A 20804-nucleotide genomic window follows, 5' to 3' on the forward strand; every position below is an offset into this window, starting at 1 on the left:
TCTACATGAGGCAATATGGAGTCTCAGAAACCAAGGGCTTTAGGTGGGTGCTGGTGGCTCACGCCTGTAATCCTAGCTATTTAGGGGGCGGAGATCTGAGGATCGCAGTTTAAAGCCTACCCAGGCAGGAAAGTCTTTGAGACTCTTGTCTCCAATTAACCACCCGAAAACTGGAAGTGGCGTTGTGGCTCAAAGTGGTAGAGTGCTAGCCTTGAGCTTAAGAGCTCAGGGACAGTGCCCAGGCCAAGTTCAAGCCTCATGACCAACAAAAGAAAGAAAGAAAGAGAGAGAGAGAGAGAGAGAGAGAGAGAGAGAGAGAGAGAGAGAGAGAGAGAGAGAGAGAGAGAGAGAGAGAGAGAGAGAAAAGAAAGAAAAAAGAAAGGAGGGAGGGGGGCTGGGGATATGGCCTAGTGGCAAGAGTGCTTGCCTCTTATACATGAGGCCCTGGGTTCAATTCCCCAGCACCGCATGTACAGAAAATGGCCAGAAGTGGCGCTGTGGCTCAAGTGGCAGAGTGTTAGCCTTGAGCAAAAAGAAGCCAGGGACAGTGCTCAGGCCCTGACTGAGTCCAAGCCCCAGGACTGGCCAAAAAAAAAAAAGGAAAGCAAGCAAGCAAATGCCCAATCTAAACCCCTAGTCTGATCTTATGCCTCACGTCGATGTTCTTTGCAAAACCTTTTACTTCTATCTGGACAGCCTCCCCTCCATGCGAACTCCTACTATTCTGATAACCATGAAACAAGGTCCTCCAGGTGTTCTTCAGCCCTGGGAATGGACAACTGCCATCTAGGTCCCACTTTCTAGCCCTGCCAGCCAGTGACCAAGTCAGATGTTTCATGACAATCAGTCACAGAGTGATTAACATGTTAACTCTGACAATGAGAAGGCTTCCCCAGTGCGACAGAAAGATACAATGGAGTGAGGAAATTTCAGTGGAAATACCACAAATACACACACACACTTGTCTGAACAGCTCATGTGTTCCTGGAAGCCTGAAGGTACCTATGCTGATTTAGCCATGCTGCCAAAAAATTTGATTTAGAGAGAGGATCCATCAGCTGGCCACATAGCTCAAAGAGGATGTATACTGATATTAGACAGATGTGTCCAACTTGAGTCAGCTAATGCAGAATCAATTGAAAAATACATACTTGTTCAAAACAACTTAATATTGAGTGTCCACTATGTTTCAGGCATTCGTGCATTCTCTTTCAATGTCATATACATAGTGACATAGAAATAAACTAAAGTGTCATTTGCATGCATACTTTGAGAGTCAATTATAATAATTAGAGTTGAGATTGTAGTTCAGTGGTAAAGCACTTGCTTATTATGTTTGACCCACAGCACAGAAAAATAATTTTTGGGCACCCTTAGTAAATCCAGATATATTCAGAATAAAGCCAACAATTGAACAAGATATACACAGAAAATAAAGGGCAAGCTTTGTGAGGTGCTGGTGGCTCATACTTCAAAGTCAAAGTTTAAAGTCAGCCTGTATAGGAGAGTTCATGAGACTTTCATCTCCAGTAAGCTACCAAAAGGAGGCCAGAAATGGAGCTGAGGATCAGGTGGTAGAGCGCTGACCTTGAGCCAAAAGAGAAAGGGGCAGCTACCAGGCCCTAAGTTCAAGTCCTAGTGCCAGCACACACATACAAACAAACATTCAGTTAAAACTTTAAGACTAGCTGGGCACCAGTGGCTCACACCTATAATCCTAGGTACTTAGGAGGCTGAGTTCTGAGGATTATTGTTCGAAGCCAGCCAGGGCAGGAAAGTCCATGATACTCTTACTTCCAATTAACCTCCAAAAGGCCAGAAGTGGAGTTGTGACTCAAGCGGTAGGGTGCTAGCCTTGAGGAAAGTAGCTCAGGAAGAGCAAGCACCCAGGCCCTGAGTTGAAACCCCAGGACAAGCACCCTTCTCCCCATGCCAAAAAATGCCTATAAAATAGACACACAATCGAACAACTTCAAAGTAAAAAACACACATATAGTTGGGTGCCAGTAACTCACATCTGTAATCCTAGCTAAACAGGAGGCTGAGATCTGAGAAGCGCCTTTGGAGAGCTCAGCCTTCTATGTCGCTAGGATTACAATCCTGAGTCACCAATGCCTGGATAATAACAGTTGTTTAAGAGTCCTTTTTATTTCACTATTCGATTTGCAGTTGCATCTTCCTTTCTTTTGCTTTTTGGCATTACTGGTGTTTAAACTTGGAGTCTTGCATTCATTAGGATGTGACTGGCACCTCCAATCATCAACTGCATCATTGTAATATCCAGCTTATTCCAGTAAATTATTTTCTGAGCAATTAAAAACTCTATGTATCTGCTCTGGTTATTCTAAGTGACTATTTATATCTGGGAACAGATGTAAGGCCAGACACCCTATGTGACTAGAAGAGTTGTAATTTGGTATTTCTTCTCTACAGAGTCCCAGAGGCTTAGCTCAGCCAATCTTTGTCTCCCTCCCCTTAGTCTATGACTCCCAGGGAAGCTACCAGCACGTCTGTCTTAGCCACCAAGCCCTGCTCTAGGGATCTAGAGGTCAATCAGCTGCAATTTCCCAGGCTGGAGGGTGGACAGATGGTAAGGAAGGCGATAGTGAGTTGTGGTCACCTTTAATGGGACTGTACTTTTCCTTGAGCTCCAATCCCTCCAGTTTCCTGCCTAAGCTGTCTTAGAACCACTATCCTCAGATCTCAGCCTCTTGAGTAGCTAGGATTACAGGCATGAGCCACCAGCACAGCAATGTGAGACTCGTATCTTCAATAAACTATTCAGAAAAAGCTGGAAGTGGCACCGTGGTTCAAGTGGTAGAGCATTCTCCTTGAGTAAAAGAAGCTCGAGGGCAGCACCAAGGCCCAGAATTCAAGCCTCAGGACCAGCAAAAAAAAAAGAAAGAAAGAAAAAAAGTCTCATGGACTTTTCTGGTTGGGCTGGCTTTGAACCACAATCCTCAGATCTCAGCCTCCTGAGTAGCTAGGATGACAGGCATGAGCCACCAGTGCCTGACTTTTTCCTATATTTTCAACTACCACAGAAATGCTATTCTTCTTTTGTTGATGTCAATCATACAGAAACAGGAGTGATGTGAAAAGCAAAGTTCATACAAAAATAGCCACCAATGTAAATTTAGTCTGTGAGGGTACCATTGCCTCCTGCATTTCTTTTGGGTTTGCATGTTTTAGATTATTTTTTAGGTTAGGCTTTTTTTCTTGAACTTGGTACTTGAACTCAGGGACTGGGCATTGTCCTTTAGCTTTTGTCTCAATGTTGCCACTCTACAACTTGAGCAACAACTCCACTTCTTAATTTTTGGTGGTTTATTGAATATGAGAGTGTCACAGACTTTCCTGCTTGGGCTTGGAGTTGCCATCCTCAGATGTGAGCCTTCTGTGTAACTAGGATTAAACGTGTGAGCTCCTAGCTTGCCTGATTCAGTTAATGCTCTATGTCCACCATCTAGAACATTCACTGCTAAATTTCCAACCTGCCACTCTGAAGGTTCCTGATTGCTGTACCAATTCACTGAAGGAGGAGAGAAGTGAGTGAACACAGTTGTACTCTGGGCTTCAGTTTACTCCTGCCTGTTCTCTCAGACAGGTTCCTCTAAGGCATATTTAACAAAAATTAAATGGCTAAGAACAGTGTTTTCAAACGTCATTTTTGTTCTTTATTTTTGTCTGAAGGAAATCCTGAGTGGCCAATTGGGCCAGGTAGCAGCGTAGGGGCTGGGCTGGGTGAGGACCCTTGAAGATTTTCCTTCCTTGTCCATTTCCCACAGTTTTTTGAGTTGGGATTGGGAGTAGGGTTACCTCTCTACAGTAGGGGCTCAGGCAAATGGCCTGTTTCCCTCGATATATAGGCTCATGCTCACAGACCATGCGGATTGTTCAGGTACTTGGCTTTGGCCTCTAGCCCAGTTGGTAAACAGGAAGCCCACAGGGTGCCAAAGCACAGGGCCTGCAAATGAGGGAGAAAAAATGGGGCTGTCAGAGATTCTTTACCCAGGATCCCCCAGAGTAGGTTCCTGAAACCCACACCTGTTCTACCCACCCCCTAAGGGGGTCCCATCCATTCCTAACTCTCCTCCATGCTCCCTCTCCTTTAAAAAATTATTGATCAATATTGGAGTTTGAACTCGGAGTCTTTTGGGCAGGGTTGTTTTTCCCCCCACCTCAGCCATGTGCTAATCCCCTTTTGCTGTTAGTAGTTTTTCAGGTAAGGGCTCAACCTTTTTGTCAGTTCTAGCATCAGATGAATATTTTTCTAAGTATACCTCTCATATAGACAGGATTACAGACATGAACGACCATGCCAACTTGTTCATGGACATATAATCTCGATAACGTTTGAGAGGGGAAAGAGGGCACCTGGTCCAGATAGGAGCCACAATCCTCCTAACTCCACCTCCCAAATATTTAGAAGGATTATTAGTGCGAACCATTTAAATGGCCCACCCCATACTTCCTTAAAGCTGCAAGCATCTTCTCAATCTTTTCATCACCTCCCACCTCTTCAAGAAGTATTTTTGGAGTTCAGGTGGCAGCGGGATCAGACAGCGAATGGCAGAGAGCCAACCATCACACCGTTGAAGGAGCTGCAACTGCCGCCCAGTCACCATCAAGAGTTGCCCGCCATTGCCCCCCTCCCCCACCCCTCCCCCTCTCAGCGCTGCCTACACCATGATCAGCACCACAGGCAGCGGCTCTGGGAGCAGCGGCTGGACTGCGCCTGTGGGCCTGCCGGGCGGTCATCGCAATGAACGTTTTGGGAACAGTAAAATGGTTCAATATAAGCAACAGATATGGTTTCATCAATAGAAATGATATCAAAGAAGACATATTTGTACACTAGACTGCCATAAAGAAGAAATCCTTAGGAAGTCCACTCGTAGTGTGGAAGATGGAGAGACTGTGGAGTTGGATGTTGTTGAAGGAGAAAAGGATGTGGGGGCAGCAATGTTACAGGTCTTGGTGGAGTTCCAGTTCAAGGCAGTAAATATATAGCAGACCGCAGCCATTATAGACACTATACACGTCGTAGGGGTCCTCCACACAATTACCAGAATACAATTACCAGAAAAGAATGAGGGATCAGAGAGTGTGTCCCCAAAAGGCCAGGCCCAACAGCGCCGGCCTTACCGCAGACGAAGGTTCCCACCTTACTGCATGCGGAGACCCTGCACAGGGAGAAGTGATGGAGGGTACAGGAGAACAAGCTCCACCAGTGAGGTGGATTATCTATCGGGGCTATAGACCACGATTCCGCAGAGGCCTTCCTCACCAAAGACAGCCTTGGGAGGATGGTGATGACGAGGATAAGGAAAATCCAGGAGATGAGACCCAAGGTCAGCAGCCACCTCAACAGCGGTACCACCGCAACTTCAATTACCAATGCAGAGGCTCGGGAACCCTAAACCTCAAGATGGCAAAGAGACAACAGCAGGCGATCCACCAGCTAAGAATTCCTCTGCTCCTGTGGCTTAGCAGGGCGGGGCTGAGTAAATGCCAGTTTACCATCTTAACCATCATCTGGTTTAGTCATCCAACAAGAAGACATGAATGTGAAATTCCAGCAATAAGAAAAGAGCAAAAAATTGGAGCTGAAGATCTTAACTGCTTGCTTTTTGCCTGTTGACCAGATAACTAGAACTATTCCATATTATCTATACAGCATGAGTTTTAAAAAATTATTTCTATCTAAAGACATCTCTTTCTGGTGATAGCAAACATGTTCTCTTTTTCAAAGCCTGTATTTTTTCCCTCAATATACTTTTTTTTTTTTTTTTTTTTTTTGCAAGTAGCAAAAATGGCATTTATTGCGGGCTAGCTCAGTCCTCGGCACAATCAGCATGTGGTGAAGCTAAGAGGCCCTGAGCCTAGGGCTTCCAGCTGTTTTATACATTCTTCCGGGAGGGCAGGGACTTAGCACACATCATAGCATCTTTTAACAAATCAACACACACCGCGGGAAAATTATAAAAATAATTCTAAAGCATGTTTGGCGCATTTGGTGGCGGGAAGGAATCTGGAAAGGGTTCCTTCAATATACTTTTTTTTTTTTTTTTTTTGGCTATTCCTGGTCCTTGGACTCAGGGCCTGAGCACCATCCCTGGCTTCTTTTTGCTCAAGGCTAGCACTCTGCCACCTGAGTCACAGCGCCCCTTCTGGCCGTTTTCCATATATGTGGTGCTGGGGAATCAAACCCAGAGCTTCATGTGTAGGAGGCAAGCACTCTTGCCACTAGGCCATATTCCCAGCCCTATTCAATATACTTTTAAAGGTTTTAAAATTGTATCATATCTGGTCAGGTTGAAATTTTTAAGGACTTCCTTTTAATTTATATTAAAAGTTAGCAACTAGGTTTTTTTTTTTTTTTTTGGAAAAAAATTGACAAATTGCATGTCCTAAATAAAATTAAAGAGAAATAAGTACTTTTGGCAATCCACAATTTTTTTTTTTTGGCCGGTCCTGGGCCTTGGACTCAGGGCCTGAGCATTGTCCCTGGCTTCTTTTTGCTCAAGGCTAGCACTCTGCCACTTGAGCCACAGCGCCACTTCTGGCCATTTTCTGTATATGTGGTGCTGGGGAATTGAACCTAGGGATTCATGTATGGGAGACAAGCACTCTTGCCACTAGGCCATATACCCAGTCCCGCAATCCACAATTTTTGAACTACTCCTAACTCACTTCTCAGTAGTTCTCTATCTATGTATCTGTGCATATGTATAAAAATGTATATATATACATATATTACATGTATATACACACACACGTGTGTGTGTGTGTGTGTGTGTGTATCCTCCCTCTTTGTATCCCTGTCCCCTTTTGCAGTGCTTGGGATGGGAAAGCATACAAGGAAAGCGTGCTGCCACTGAGATCCATTCCTGGTCCCCCTACCCCTTTCAGTGTACCCTGTCTTCCTAACCTTGCTGATGCTGTCTGCTCTGTCTCTTGTTAAGGAAATTGCTTTCCTTCTTCCAAAACCATCCACCTCTATTCCTGGCCTCACCCTTCCTCTAACCTCCACAACCCCATCTTGACAGTGTTTCAGAAATCTAAGAACTAGCAGTCCTTCTGATCGTTTTCTTTTTTCCCTGGCTTTTGCCCATAGGATGCTCACCTGAGTATTGGGCTAGGCAAAAAGAGGCTCCACCAAATTAAAAAACAAAAAACAAAAAACAAAAAAAACAGACGATGGTAAAGGCTGCTGGTGAAGAGCCACATGAAGCTTGTTGTTAAGTTGGAACCTTGAGGTCAAGAAGGGTCAGGATGTAACCTAAGTATGGGTACAAGGCTGGTCCAATGAGTTCACACTGGGGATTTGGGTGGGAGATATTGACCCATAACTTCAAATATACTCTGAATGGTACACCATGACTAAACCAATAACCATAGGCAGCAAAATCAGGAATACAGTGATCAGAAGGCATAGCTTGTAATGAGCAGGGTTCTGTAGATCTGTGTCGAAGGAAAGGCAGGTCACAGGGGAGGACTCATATATTGCCCCTCCTGGACATGACCAGTTCATTTTGTGTTTGTGTTTGTGTGTGTGTGTGTGTGTGTGTGTGTGTGTGTGTGTGTGTGTGTGTGTGTGTATGTGTGTGTTTAGATGGAGAGAAGTCTCTTGGACATTCCTGCTTGGACTGGCTTTGAACCATTATCTTCAGATCTCAACTCCCCTGAGTACTTAGGGTTCTATGTATGACCTACTATCATTGTTTCCCATTACTATATCTTTAACTCTGCTCTGTCTGAAATCTCTGCCTTCTCCTCAGCTTTGATTGCTGTTCCTCTGTGCCTCCATTATATAAATGAGCTTCCTGTCTCCACCCTCTGACAAAGCCACTTCCTTCTATCTGACCATTCACCACTGTTTGAAGTCCTTTCTTCTCTCCCTGTCTACCTCTTCCTCCCCATTGGAACAGCACTTTTTTTTTCTCCCTACTCTCAAAGCTTTGCTGTTCTCTCCATATAACTAGCTTTAACTTTCTCCTGTCAAAATTGTTCACTACTTCCCATTGGAGTCTCAGCCTTCCTATAACTCTGTACATGAGTCTCCATCCTTTTCTTTTGCCTTACTTCTTCTTTTTCTTTCCTTTTATGTGCTGCTAATGAGTAAATCCCAAACTGAGCACATGCATGGTAAGTGTTCTATATTGAGCTACGTATTTCTAGCTCTTGGGACTTTTCTTGTTTACTTAGAAATTCAAAGATCTATATCTATATATGTATGTATACTGATATACTGTATGTGTGTTTGTGTGTGTGTGAGTTAGCCTAATCTCCTCCAACTTAGGAGCCACTCCACGGTTTTAGGCCCTGTGGTAAAGCATGGCCTTTCCCTGAAATCTGGTGACACAGGCCCTTCCCCCAAATTAGCTGACTCAGGGCTGGGAATATGGCCTAGTGGCAGGAGCGCTTGCCTTGTATACATGAAGCCCTGGGTTCGATTCCACAGCACCACATATATAGAAAATGGCCAGAAGTGGCGCTGTGGCTCAAGTGGCAGAGTGCTAGCCTTGAGCAAAAAGAAGGCAGGAACAGTGCTCAGGCCCTGAGTCCAAGGCCCAGGACGGGCAAAATAAATAAATAATTAATTAATTAAAAAATAAAAAATAAATTAACTGACTCAGACCTTATCTTATTGGGTGACACAGGCAGTTGCAACCATAAATCTTAGCCCTGCCCTAACAAAACCCCTTGCTCTCATGCACCTCACAAACTCCATATCTCACACAAAGAAGACACTAGAGTATTCCCTACCCCTAGAGAAATTCTCCACCCCTAGTCCCTTAGCCATATAAACCCCCTTGCTCAAGGACAAGTACTGTCCCTGCCTGAGAGGGTCAGCCTGTCAGCTTGCTGACAATAAACTTTGCTGTACTTTGTGTTTGTGTGGTCTTCTGGGCTAAGGTTTTCATTGGTGCTGGGACTCAGATCTAGGCTCCCACAGTGATTTTGCTCTTCCTCTTGGGAATTCGAGCTGCCTCAGGGACCACGCTCAGGTCCACCCAGAGGACAGCCGAGGTGACCTCCTCCTGACATACTACTCTTTCTATATCATACACCAGTAACCAATCTGCCCTTCTTCCCCAGTGAGTGACACCTTTTGTCAGGGGCCCAGAGTTTGCTGCCTCTTTGGCTACTGGGTTGGAAAAATCTTGGTGCCAAGTACTGATCCCTGTCCTCCTGCCCTAGGCCACTGAGACAGATAGGCCAAGGGACCCAGCAATTGTGTGGTGATGGCCCCTCTTGCTGCTTGCTACCTCCACATTAGTTGAACAGAGACACTCTGGGGATGCCTATAGAATCTCTAGGGCCAACTCTGCACCCTCACCATAGGAGGTGCCCAGTCTAAAATTCCTCAGGACACAACCTAATAGTGCTCTCAAGTTTGAGCCTGATCTTAAGCCTCATAAGCTCATATGCTTATGTAATCAAATTTTGCCCCAATATTCACTGGATGAGTTCACATGGCCCCTTCATGGGACACCGGACCCCAATATTTTACAGGACTTATATAATTTCTGTGGTCATTTGGGAAAATGGAAGGAAATCATCTACACACAGGCTCTCCTCCCTCCCTGCCTTTCTGCTTGTGCTCTTGAGGGTTGAGACACAGGCAAGATCCCAGGGAACCCCCTCTAAGTTCCCTTTCAAGGCTAGCCACCCTGGCTTAAATTCTCTTAGCTAAAACTGTCTGTCTCTCTCTGTTTCTCCTGGAGTACACCCACACTCTGTTACTGTGTGACCCTGCCTTTCTGCCTCTCTGCTTGTCGGTCTGCTGCCGGTATGCTAATGAAGTTTCACCAAGTCCTTCTCTGACCTTCACTCCAGAGATACCTCCTCTGCTCTCCTTCCCTGCTTACTGAGTCCTTCTCTGCCATAAGCCTCTCAGCCAACTCCTCTAGAAAGGTAACATTCTTTGTCTTGTAGCAATCTCCATATCCCCCCTCTGTCTCTGTCTCTGTCTCTGTCTCTCTCTCTCTCTCTCTCTCTCTCTCTGATGACCTCCAGAGTAGAAATCATTTGCCATTAAATCACCTCCATTCCAGCCAAAATTTCTCCAACTAAATGGCCAGTGGTCAGTCGAAGTCTCTCTTCCATCCTTGCTAAAAAGCAAAACTTCTCTCCCTCACTCAAGTTTACCAAGCCTAGTGGCTTTGCAGTTTATCACAGACTTTGCTGAAAGGTCACTGACAACATTGAGGTTTTTTCACCAGCTGCACTGAGTTCCTATATTAGCCAAAAAGCCTTGCTCACAAAGTTGTTAGTGAGATAAGGAGGCAAAAAGAAAAAGGGATGTCTTGAGTTTTCTAAGACAGAGCTTATAAAACAGTATAAGGAAAGACTTTGGAAAGAGAATTGAGGAAATAAAACAATGGTTTCCTTTAGATTAGAAGAGATTTGGGGAGTAAGAATTGTCTTAAATATTTGCTCAGAAAGGAAAAATTAAGACAAACCACAGAATGTTCAAGTAAGTTGCAGATGGTGTAAGTCGCAGAGGGTGTATGGGTTGAGTTTTAAGACAGATCTTATCTTTGTAAAGACCTCGTGGCATCTATAATGCTGCCTATCTTATTTAGGAAATAACTAAAATGTTATAATAAGTTATTGTCTCAAACTTCCAACATAACTACTCTTAAGCAAATTTAATCCTCTGTAGCATTCAAGTCAGACACCCCCCCAAAAAAAAAGTTCCTCACCAATCACATAACAGCTAACTGTCATCCAGCAACCAAGGAACATGCCAACGCCATCTTTTCTGATCAAAAGTTTAAGACCTGACTCTAAAAGCATAAGACCCTACTCCCCTGTTACCCCACACCAGCAGGAAGTCGCCAGACAAGCAACAGCACCTCCTTCACCCTGTTTCTTTTGCTTTTCCAGAGTCAGGAATGATAAAAATGAATTAAACTAAGAGCCCTCACCTTCTCCCCAACAGCTATATCTTAAAACAGTCCTTGCTGCCCACCCTACTGAATCACCTCCCCTCCCCTAACCCCTGAACAAATGTACCAGTGGTCTCGAAAGAGAGCCCAAGATCAAGGACACATCTGATGCTGATGCTCTGATGAACACAGAGGCAGTTGAGACCTTGAAACATTGCTCATCTACCCCACCTACATCTCACCCCACTTTGTCACCCCCCCTTCACTCTTTCTGCTTCTGCCACTTCTTCAACACTTATGTGACTATCTCTGGAACTATGTCTACTGACAAGCCTCCTCCCTGCCCCCCACCTTTTCCAATCACCCATATAGCCACCAAGGTCCATGGCCAGCCACATTAAATTCACAGCACCCTCTTACACCGCAGTTACCACAAGATCTCAGTCTCTGCAGATTACAAAGAAAGTGAAGCCAAGCATGCCCAGCATTGTGTAACACTTGATAATGCAGTATCCAGGCCACCCAGGACTCATACCCACAACAAGAAAGTCACCAGCACTCAGTCAATCGGGCTAGGAGTCTTTATTTAGCTGTGCACAGTGGTTGCTCTCCACCATCAGGATGGCAAGGGGCAGCAACGAGCCACCATAGGGCTGGGTCTTACTTTTTTTTATTTTTTATTTATTTATTTATTTTTGGCCAGTCCTAGGCCGTGAACTCAGGGTCTGAGCACTGTCCCTGGCTTCTTTTTGCTCAAGGCTAGCACTCTGCCACTTGACCCACAGCGCCCCTTCTGGCCATTTTCTGTATATGTGGTGCTGGGGAATTGAACCCAGGGCCTCATGTATATGAGGCAAGCACTCTTGCCACTAGGCCATATCCCCAGCCGCAGGGCTGGGTTTTTAAAGGTAGAAGCTATGCATTCTACAGCAGGTGGTCTGGTAGCACAGAACCAGGAGATTAAGGCAGGGGGTAGAGCAAGTCACAAATGGGTTAAGCAAGCTGCTTATAGAAGCAGAATTTTGCAGTGAAGCTGATCTAATGTCAACTTTATTTTAAAAATTGTTACCATGTTTCCCTAATATCAACTAAGCAAGCTTGATGGGGGGTGACTAAAACCATCCAGTACTCAATCATAAGTGGACCAACCTGACAGTCGCCATGGCATTTCTGTAACTACTATGGTTATTTCTATAATCTATTACTATGATCATTTTTACAATCCGTTACTATGGTTGCTACCTACATACAGAGAGGAACAAGGGCAACATATATTTTTAAATGTCAAACTACAAGGAACTAGTCTCACAGGTGGGGGTGCAGCCCTCTAGCATGGAGTCACCAAAACGGAGTTATAGAACCTTAGAGCAAATTCTAAGACAGTGAAAATTTATAAGCCCTATTGTTTCTAGGAGCTCAGGGGGCTACACTTCTCCTTGGTTTTCACAGACAATATCAAAACATACCAAGGACTTGATGCCTGCAAAACATTTCACAGAAAGTGCAAGAGCCTTCACCAACCAGACAGTCAATCAGATGCTCCTGGGACAATACCACGTCACCCCTCACCCAGAGCATACTTCCAAATGACTCCAACCATTATCCAGCAGAAAGCAGTTACAGAAGATGAACCTTCGCCTGTGTACCCTAACGTGGTATCCCCACCAAAAATAAACAAAAAATGGGGGAATTGTAGCCTAACTTCCTCTACCTTAGGTGCCACTCCACTATCTTAGGCCCTGCGGTAAAGCATGGCCTTTTCCCTGAAATCTGGTAACACAGGCCCTTTCCCCAAATTAGCTGACTCAGGCCTTATCAATTATTGGGTGACACAGGCAACTGCAATCATAAGCGTTAGCCCTGCCACAACAAAGTTTCTTGCTCTCATGCACTTCACAAACTCCACATCTCACACAAATCAGACTCCAGAGTACTCCCTACCCCTAGTGAAATTCTCCACCCCCAGTCCCTTAGCCACATAAACCCCCTTGCTCAAGGACAAGTACCTGAGAGGGTCAGCCTGTCAGGTTGTTGACAATAAACTTTGCTGTCTGTGACTTGGTGTCTGTGTGGTCTTCTGGGCTGGTGCTTTCAAAACACACACACACACACACACACACACACACACACACACACACAATCTGTCATGATCCTTCCCACTCCCCACGGCAGCCCATATCACCATCAGCCCTTCAATTTTTGAGATAGGCTCTTGTTGTAGAGACAAACCTGGTTTCAAACTAAAGATCCTCCTGTGTCAGCTTCCTAAGTGCTAGGATTATAGACATGTGCCACCGCACCCAGTTTCATTTTGTTTTCTTGTTCTAACTGAGTGTCTATCCTCTGACTATCCACTTGGGCATCTTCCTTCTATCTAGCCATCCATCTGTCTCCTCCCTCCAACGGACAAATCCTGTTCCTTGCTGAGACTGTCCTGCCATCCATGCCTCCCTTTTCTGTCAGACCACCAATTTTTGCCTTTACTATTCATCAGAGAACTCTATTATCCCATGTGTCCATTCCTACTACCTAATTTCATCCAGTCCTTCAGAGCTCCACCCCCAGCACGCTGATCACTGGGCCTCCTTGTTCCACCCCACACAAATGGAATCAGCACTATTGGGAGAGTTAGGGCCACAACAAGCAGGACAGAAAGGTGTCTGCAGAGGCTGTGCAGGTCTTGCTCATTGTCTGTGTGGATCATTGTCTCCGACATACAGCCTGGCACCTAGAAAAAGAGACATGGCATTTAGGGTATTACAGGAGCACAAGGACTGATTTCCCTAAAGGCTGTACTCAGTGACATAAATCTACACAAATTATGAGTATGCACCGTACCCTTGGAAACTGATGGGGCCAAGGCTTGGAGGAAAGGAGCTCAGAGGCTCTTGTCCCAGCCCTGGCCCTGGTCGTACTCACTGGAGAAGATGAGGTATTCATGGTGACCATGAGTCTCTACATGAAGAACATGGCCCCATTGACCACAGCCTATATCCAGTACTAGAAGGGACTAAAATCTACATGTCATGGAACTGTCATGCTGAGTGCTCTAGATTTGACCCAGGCCCTTCAACCCAGCTCTAACCTCCAGATTCCTCTCCTCCTAGACTGGTATTCAGCTGGTACACACTGGGATGTTGTGTGACTAGCCAAGCCTCCCTTCTCTGTACCCTCTCACTCATTCTTCACACAGTACCATGCTGCTCCTTTGCGTCCCATTACCCACAGTTCTTTATCTATGCTTCCTCTCTGTAAAGATATTCTTCACCTATCATCTGATCTTCTCTGTTCCCCAGCCCTGTACATTCCAATCCCCACACCAGCTGATTCTCTGATCTCTGCCATTTTCACAGCTACTAGAAGTTAAAATAATAGGCAGATTCACTGCGACAACATGGTTACTCTTCCTCCCCTGAAGGATCCTGACTAGCTGAAACTCCTCCCTTGTCCCAGTCTAACCTCAGGCTGAACTTCCAAGGCTGTTTTGGGGACCATCAGACACAACAAGTGCCCTTCTCCCTCCCAGCTGGCCCATCACAAAGGCCCCCTAGCTTCCCACTCACTGGCCCATGTAGATGGGCAGGACCACAGGGTGGCACGCAAGACCAAAGCCATACTAGGCACTGTGTATGACATCTGTTCAGGAACAGACATAATCCATGGAGTTAGAGTATTGGAGGATCAGAGGACATCCTTCTCCCCTCCTCTCAGTCACCCTCTCTATGAGACACAGGTCAGTCCCAAGCTCAACAACGTGGTTCCACCATGAATAATGCAGTGGGACAGGACCAGAGGGTCTGAATGTGATAGGAGTTCCTATATTCCTGTATCCCTACTGTGAGACAGGTGTGAACATCTTGGCCTCACAGTTGTAGATCTCCTGGGAAGACTGAAGTGTCTTTTGCCTTCATTACTGTCTCCTTGGGACTCATAACACAGCTTAGTTGTGTGTGTGTGTGTGTGTGTGTGTGTGTGTGCGCGCGCGCGCGCGCATGCATTTGTGCATGTGCTGGTACTGGGGTTTGAACTGAGGGCCTGAATGATATTCCTTAGCCTTTCTTCAGCAATGCTAAGGATAGACCACTTGAACCACAGCTCAACTTCTGGCTTTTTGGTAGTTAACTGGAGATAAGAATCTCAGGACTTTCTTACCTGGGCTTACTTTGAACCAGGATCTCTGGACTTTTAAAGCCACAATGGTCTGGCTGTGGTGACTCATTCCTGCAATCAGTACCATGGACTAAAGATCAAGCCCCAGTACTAACAAAAAATAGGCATTTCTAGCGTCTAGATATTTTCAGAATCAAACCAGTCATTTAACAGGATACACATGGACAATCAAAATTAAGCTTTCAGGTAACCATGTAGTAACTCCACCAGAGTCAGAACGACAAAAGCAGACAAATGCATGTACCCCATGCAATGTCAAGGGACTAGATTTAGGTCAGACCTGAAAACACAGAGCTATGTATCAAAACAATCAGAGGAGATAGGGTTGGAGTTCACACTTGTAGTTCCAGAATTGTCTAACCCCAACTCTTGGGAGATTGAATTGGGAGAGTAAGAAGAAAGAGTATGAGTCCAAGGGTAGCACTGGCTACATAGTAGAACCCTCTTTTACAAAAGGAGGAGCTGGGGATATGGTTTAGTAGTAGAGTGCTTACCTAGCATGCAAGAGGCCCAGTACAGTAAACAAATATAAGTAAGTCAAACCACTGAGGAGTAGTGAATTGTGCGCATCTGGAAATGCACATAGCAGGACACTTGGAGTCTCAAAGAACAAACAACCTAACAGAAGATTCCACCATAGGATAGATCTAGAATCAACCACATATTCAGAACAACAGCCAATCCTATTGGATTATAACTGCAATACAGAAGACATGTACCATTAAAATTAGGGATCACACATATAAAACTTGAGAGGGTTTTCTAGAATAGTTATGAAATCAAGTAGAGATGAATGGAGTTGAATTCATACACAGACATACTTAGAGACACAGATACATATACACACACAGACAAACTACCGGAGCCATCAAGCAAGGATCTAGAGCTAGACAGAGCCCAAAAGACTGATGAACCCCAAATTAAACTTGCAGGATCAGCTGGACAGGCAAATTTTCAGTGTCTGAGTGTCACAGACATATATTTAGGATGACAGTATACAGGACACATTGCATGGCTAGCCAGAGAGAATCAGCCAGTACAAAACACACAGGGTCAAACCCAGAGTTCACAGTTACTAGATCAGTACATTCACATGAGCATACACACACACACACACACACACACACACACACACACACACACACACGCAGACCTGCTCACAGTGGTTATTTTGAACCCATTTCCTGTCAGAATATTCTGGTGGTTAAGAGCTGAGAATCATGGTTCTAAGAGAATGCTGGCAGGAAGGTTTGTGAGATTCTTTTCCCAATTAACCACCCCAAACCCAGAGTGGATCTGTAGGTCCACTTGGATCCACACGGTTGGTAGAGCACCAACCATAAACAAAGAACCTAAGGGATAGCAACAGATTCTGAGGTCATGTCCCAGAATTGACACACAAAAAGTAACACCTGAAAATCAGGTGGACACACACAGTTGGAAAATGAAGGTGAAACTCACAGGTAGAGGCAAGGACCTGAACGTCAGTCAGGAGACAGGATGCACTCAACATTGGGGTTCATGTTCAGGGAAGAGCTGATAACCAGGGGAGTTCAGATATGATAATGAACAAGAAATAGCATGGCTGGTGTTGATGGGAGTATTTGGAAGTAGAAGAATTCCTCTGTCCTTCCTTCCAGTCTCCTCGACCCAGTCAGGGAAATCCCACTTCACCCCACCCTCTTTCCCCTGCTAACTCCTACCTCCCAGAGTCCCCACCCCAACATTGTGCAGACATATGACCAAGGCCACCACTATCTTCCCACAGGCCTGAATATCCTCTGTCCCAGCTGCTCATAGGTCTGCATGCCTAGGGAGTGGGCAGGAAGGAATGGGATTGTGGGTTCAAGGAGTCAGAGTAGGGGTAAGAAGTAGGAAGGGTGGGTCTGGGAGCCTGGACTCGGGGAAATGATAAAGGCTAGAGGTGAGGGCTCAGGAGTTAGGGTGGAACTTGGGAGTAGAGTCTGGAATGTGCATGTGAGGACTGGAAGTGAGGATGCAGGTCTTGGAGCCAGGATGTGGGTTCAGATGATAGAGGGCAAGAAGCCTGGGACCAGGGCCAGTGGGAAGCAGGGAACTGGGGCTAGGAGCTAAGTTCGTGTAGGACCCCTGGCAGCATCATTCAAAGGTTTTTTTGGTTCTGTGTAGCAGGTCTGGGCCTGACATTTAGTTTTGTTCTGTTTTGGTTTAGTTTTTGGAGTCCTAAGCCTCAAACTGAGGGCCCTGGTACTGTCCCTTAGCTTTTTTACTCAAGCCTGGCTTTCTACTTGAGCCACAGCCCAACTAACAACATTTTATTGGTTATTTGGAGCCAATTGTTTGTGCTTTTAATCCTGGCTACTCAAGAGTCTGAGATCTGTTTACCTCAGTTTGAAGTTAGGCTAGGCAGATAAAATCCGTGAGATTCTTATCTCCAATTAATGAACAAAAGCCAGCAGAAGAGGTGTGGTTCAAGTGGTTGAGCATCAGCTTTAAACTAAAAAGTCTGAGAGCATGAGGTCCTGAGTTCAAGCCTCAGTATCAGCAGAGAAAATATGGTACCAGGAGATGTGATTTTTTTTTAACAAAGCACAACTGTAAGTTTATTAATTTTAGGAAAAGAAAATAACAGATGACTTCTTAACTAATGGATAAGTTTTGCTGCTTCCTTACCTCCAGAGCATTTGGCATTTTTTATTAACTGGTACACAAAAGAATAGAAAAATAACAGATTGTCATATTTTCCTTCATATTTCTCTTAATACATCAGTGTGGTTGTCCACTAGAAAGTGATAAATGGCTTCAATTGTGGAGAGGAAAGTGTCTGGCTTCCCTTTCTGATGGTGCCAAAAGCAAGTTTTTCTGGTTTTCAATTCAACTTGTAACAACCCTTGCTGTCACTGGTTCCAGGTACTGTCTATGAAGATAATTTTTTCAGTGTTGCGCCTCTGCTCTCGTTCAGCTCACTGCTCTCCTGCTCTTCAGTTTCTTGCGTTTAAAAGACTGCTTCTCAGGGTCATCATTTCTGCCTCTAGCTTTACTTTGAATTCGTTTTTGTAGATGAAAAGAAATATCTTCTATTGATATAGACTCAGGTTCAGGAAAAACAAATGCCACTTGATGGTCTTCATATTCTGGAATACAAGGGTATGGGTATATATTTACAAATTCAGGTGCTAAGAGCTTTGCATGTATAGCTGTACTTTTGCCATCTGTTTCATTTGGATGTTTAATAATGTCAATCTTCAGTGGTAGCTTCACAAGTGGAATTTGTTCAGTAGGTACGTTTTTGACTGGGACGCAACACGTGTAGCAGAAGAACATCTGGGAACCACCACATTGGAGACACTTTTTTTTTTTTTTTTTTTTTTTTGCCAGTTCTGGCGCTTGGACTCAGGGCCTGAGCACTGTCCCTGGCTTCTTCTTGCTCAAGGCTAGCACTCTGCCACTTGAGCCACAGCGCCACTTCTGGTCATTTTCTATATATGTGGTGCTGGGGAATTGAACCCTGGGCTTCAGGTATACGAGGCAAGAATTCTTGCCACTAGGCCATATTCCCAGCCCACATTGGAGGCACTTTGACCTCCCACTTTGCTGAGCTTTCTGAAGAACTTCTTGAGATGCTAAGCACAAGTTTTGAAGGGGCTCTTCTGACAGTTTGGGGTCTACAACTTTTGAAATCTTTTCTTCATTTTCTTTAGGGTATACAGATTGATTGAGAGATATTCTTCCTTCAAACCAAAGTTTAACAGCTAGTCCTTTATAAACCCCAGTCCTCAAATTGGGGTTTATATAGGAGATGTGATTTTATGTTTTGAGCACAGGTCCAAAAGGGCACTAGAATGACACAACTCTATAAAGAAATTTACTTTTGAGGGAAGGGGAAGGGGTACCTGTCCAAAAAGAAACATACTCTTTACCTGATTTACATAACGGTAACCTCTCTGTCCATTACCTTTATAATAATTTTTTAAAAAGTTTTAAACCAGCCCCTGGTGGCTCATGCCTGTAAACCTATCTACTCCGGAAGCAGAGATCAGAGAATCACTCATGGTGGAGCAGTATGGTGAACTTCATGGGCTGACATGTTCTTGATAAGGAGAGTGACAGAGGGGCTTAAGGAGGGAGAAAGAGGTCCTGTGATCCTCTTATACCCTAACCACATGAACCGTTTATGTTCCTATACACAGTGCACATTATGGTTTTGGTCTTGTGTGCCACCCTGAGGACCTGCCCATTTTTATGGATCTCTGCCTGTGATTGGTCAGCCAGGGTGCCTGTGTGATAGGCTAGCTGGGAGGGAGAGGGGCCCTTATTGTGTCTAATGGTCCCCATAGCAGCCTTGGAACTTTAGCTTCAGAGAGCACTCTGACTAAAGTGAGGTTTCATTTGGTCAGAAGCCCCCAAGGAACAAAGGGCAGCCATGCTGCCTCAGTGAGTTTGCCTATTATTTTAACCCCTGTAGCTGTGAGAATGGCAGAGATCAGAGAATGGGTGGAAATGAGAATCTTTACAGACAGGGCTGGGAAGTGGGGATGGTCAGATGGATGAGGAGGGATATATTTGTGGGGAGTGAGGCAAGGATAAAGTAGTGGAGGACTAGATGGGTGATGGGACACAGAGGGACAGCATAAATAGTCAGCTGGAAGGAAGAGACAGGGTTAAAAGAATGCTTGGGAGATGGCAGAATGGATGAGGGCAGAGAAGGGACGCTTCCTATTTACACAGCACCGCAGTATGTACCAGTTGAAGGCCTGGGAAGAGGGGTCTTTGGAGGCTGAAACTGGGTTTGAGTGTTTGGGCCAAGTCCAGGCCTCTCAGCAGGACAGTTCTATGACCTGTACTCTTTAGTCCCTCCTAGTGCAGGATGTAGGCTCTGGTCAATGTGTCCATTGTGGACAAGTTCTTCATGGAGAGACTCATGATTACCTCATTCTCTCCAATGTGTGCAGCTAGGTAGAGGCTGGAGATTGGGACAAGAACCTCTAAGCTCCTTCCCTACCAGACCTTAGACCCACAATTATCAAGGGGGGGGGTGCATGAGTATCTGTGTAGATTTCTGACACTGTGAGGGTGGGTTTCAGGGGGTATCAGTCCTCATGATCTTGTCACATCTTGAATTCTGTCTCCTCCCATGTCCCAGGTTCTATGCTGGAGGTGACGGTCCATTAATACAAGGAGCAAGACCTGTTCAGCTTCTGCGTATCCCTCAGCGTCCTCCTTCTCCAGACCCTTATTCTGACGATGGTGCTGATCTAAGTGGGGGCAGTGTGGGGGGGTGAGAGGGCCCAGGGAGCAGGATGTTGGGGCTGGATGAATAGAGGGCTCAAACATGGTTGTTGGAATGGAGGTTGGAGATCTGAGGGACTGAATGGAAGGAGGAGGCAAGCATGGCCACACAGGAAGGAAGAGGTCTCTGATGGACAGAGAAGGCAAAAATTGGTGGTGTGACAGAAGAGTGGTCATGGATGGCAGGAGAGGGAGGCTCAGCAGGAAACCACTCATTCAGTTGAAGGGAAGAGGCACAGATAGATGGCTAAACAGAATGAAGAGGCAGAAGTAATTACTCAGAGGAAAAAGCACAGCTAAAATGGTGAAGCAAGATGAAGGTGGACATGGGAACACATGTGTATATCCGTTAGGCTGAGGCAAGAAGGGCTCGAGTTCCAGTCAGGCTGGTCTCCACAGCAAGAGCCCACCTCAAAAACGGATGGGCTGATGGTGATTAAGGCTGGGGAGGAACAATCATGATTG

The 20804-nt window shown here is 45.3% G+C and overlaps 2 pseudogenes; one reads left to right on the forward strand and one right to left on the reverse strand.

Moving 5' to 3' along the window:
* The first annotated feature begins 3886 nt into the window (after positions 1-3886).
* On the forward strand, positions 3887-5511 carry LOC125343124 (annotated as a pseudogene).
* An 8268-nt stretch (positions 5512-13779) lies between these two features.
* On the reverse strand, positions 13780-20384 carry LOC125343125 (annotated as a pseudogene).
* Positions 20385-20804: the final 420 nt, after the last annotated feature.

The sequence above is a fragment of the Perognathus longimembris genome, chromosome 28 (assembly GCF_023159225.1).
Source record: "Perognathus longimembris pacificus isolate PPM17 chromosome 28, ASM2315922v1, whole genome shotgun sequence".
Lineage (NCBI taxonomy): Eukaryota > Metazoa > Chordata > Mammalia > Rodentia > Heteromyidae > Perognathus > Perognathus longimembris.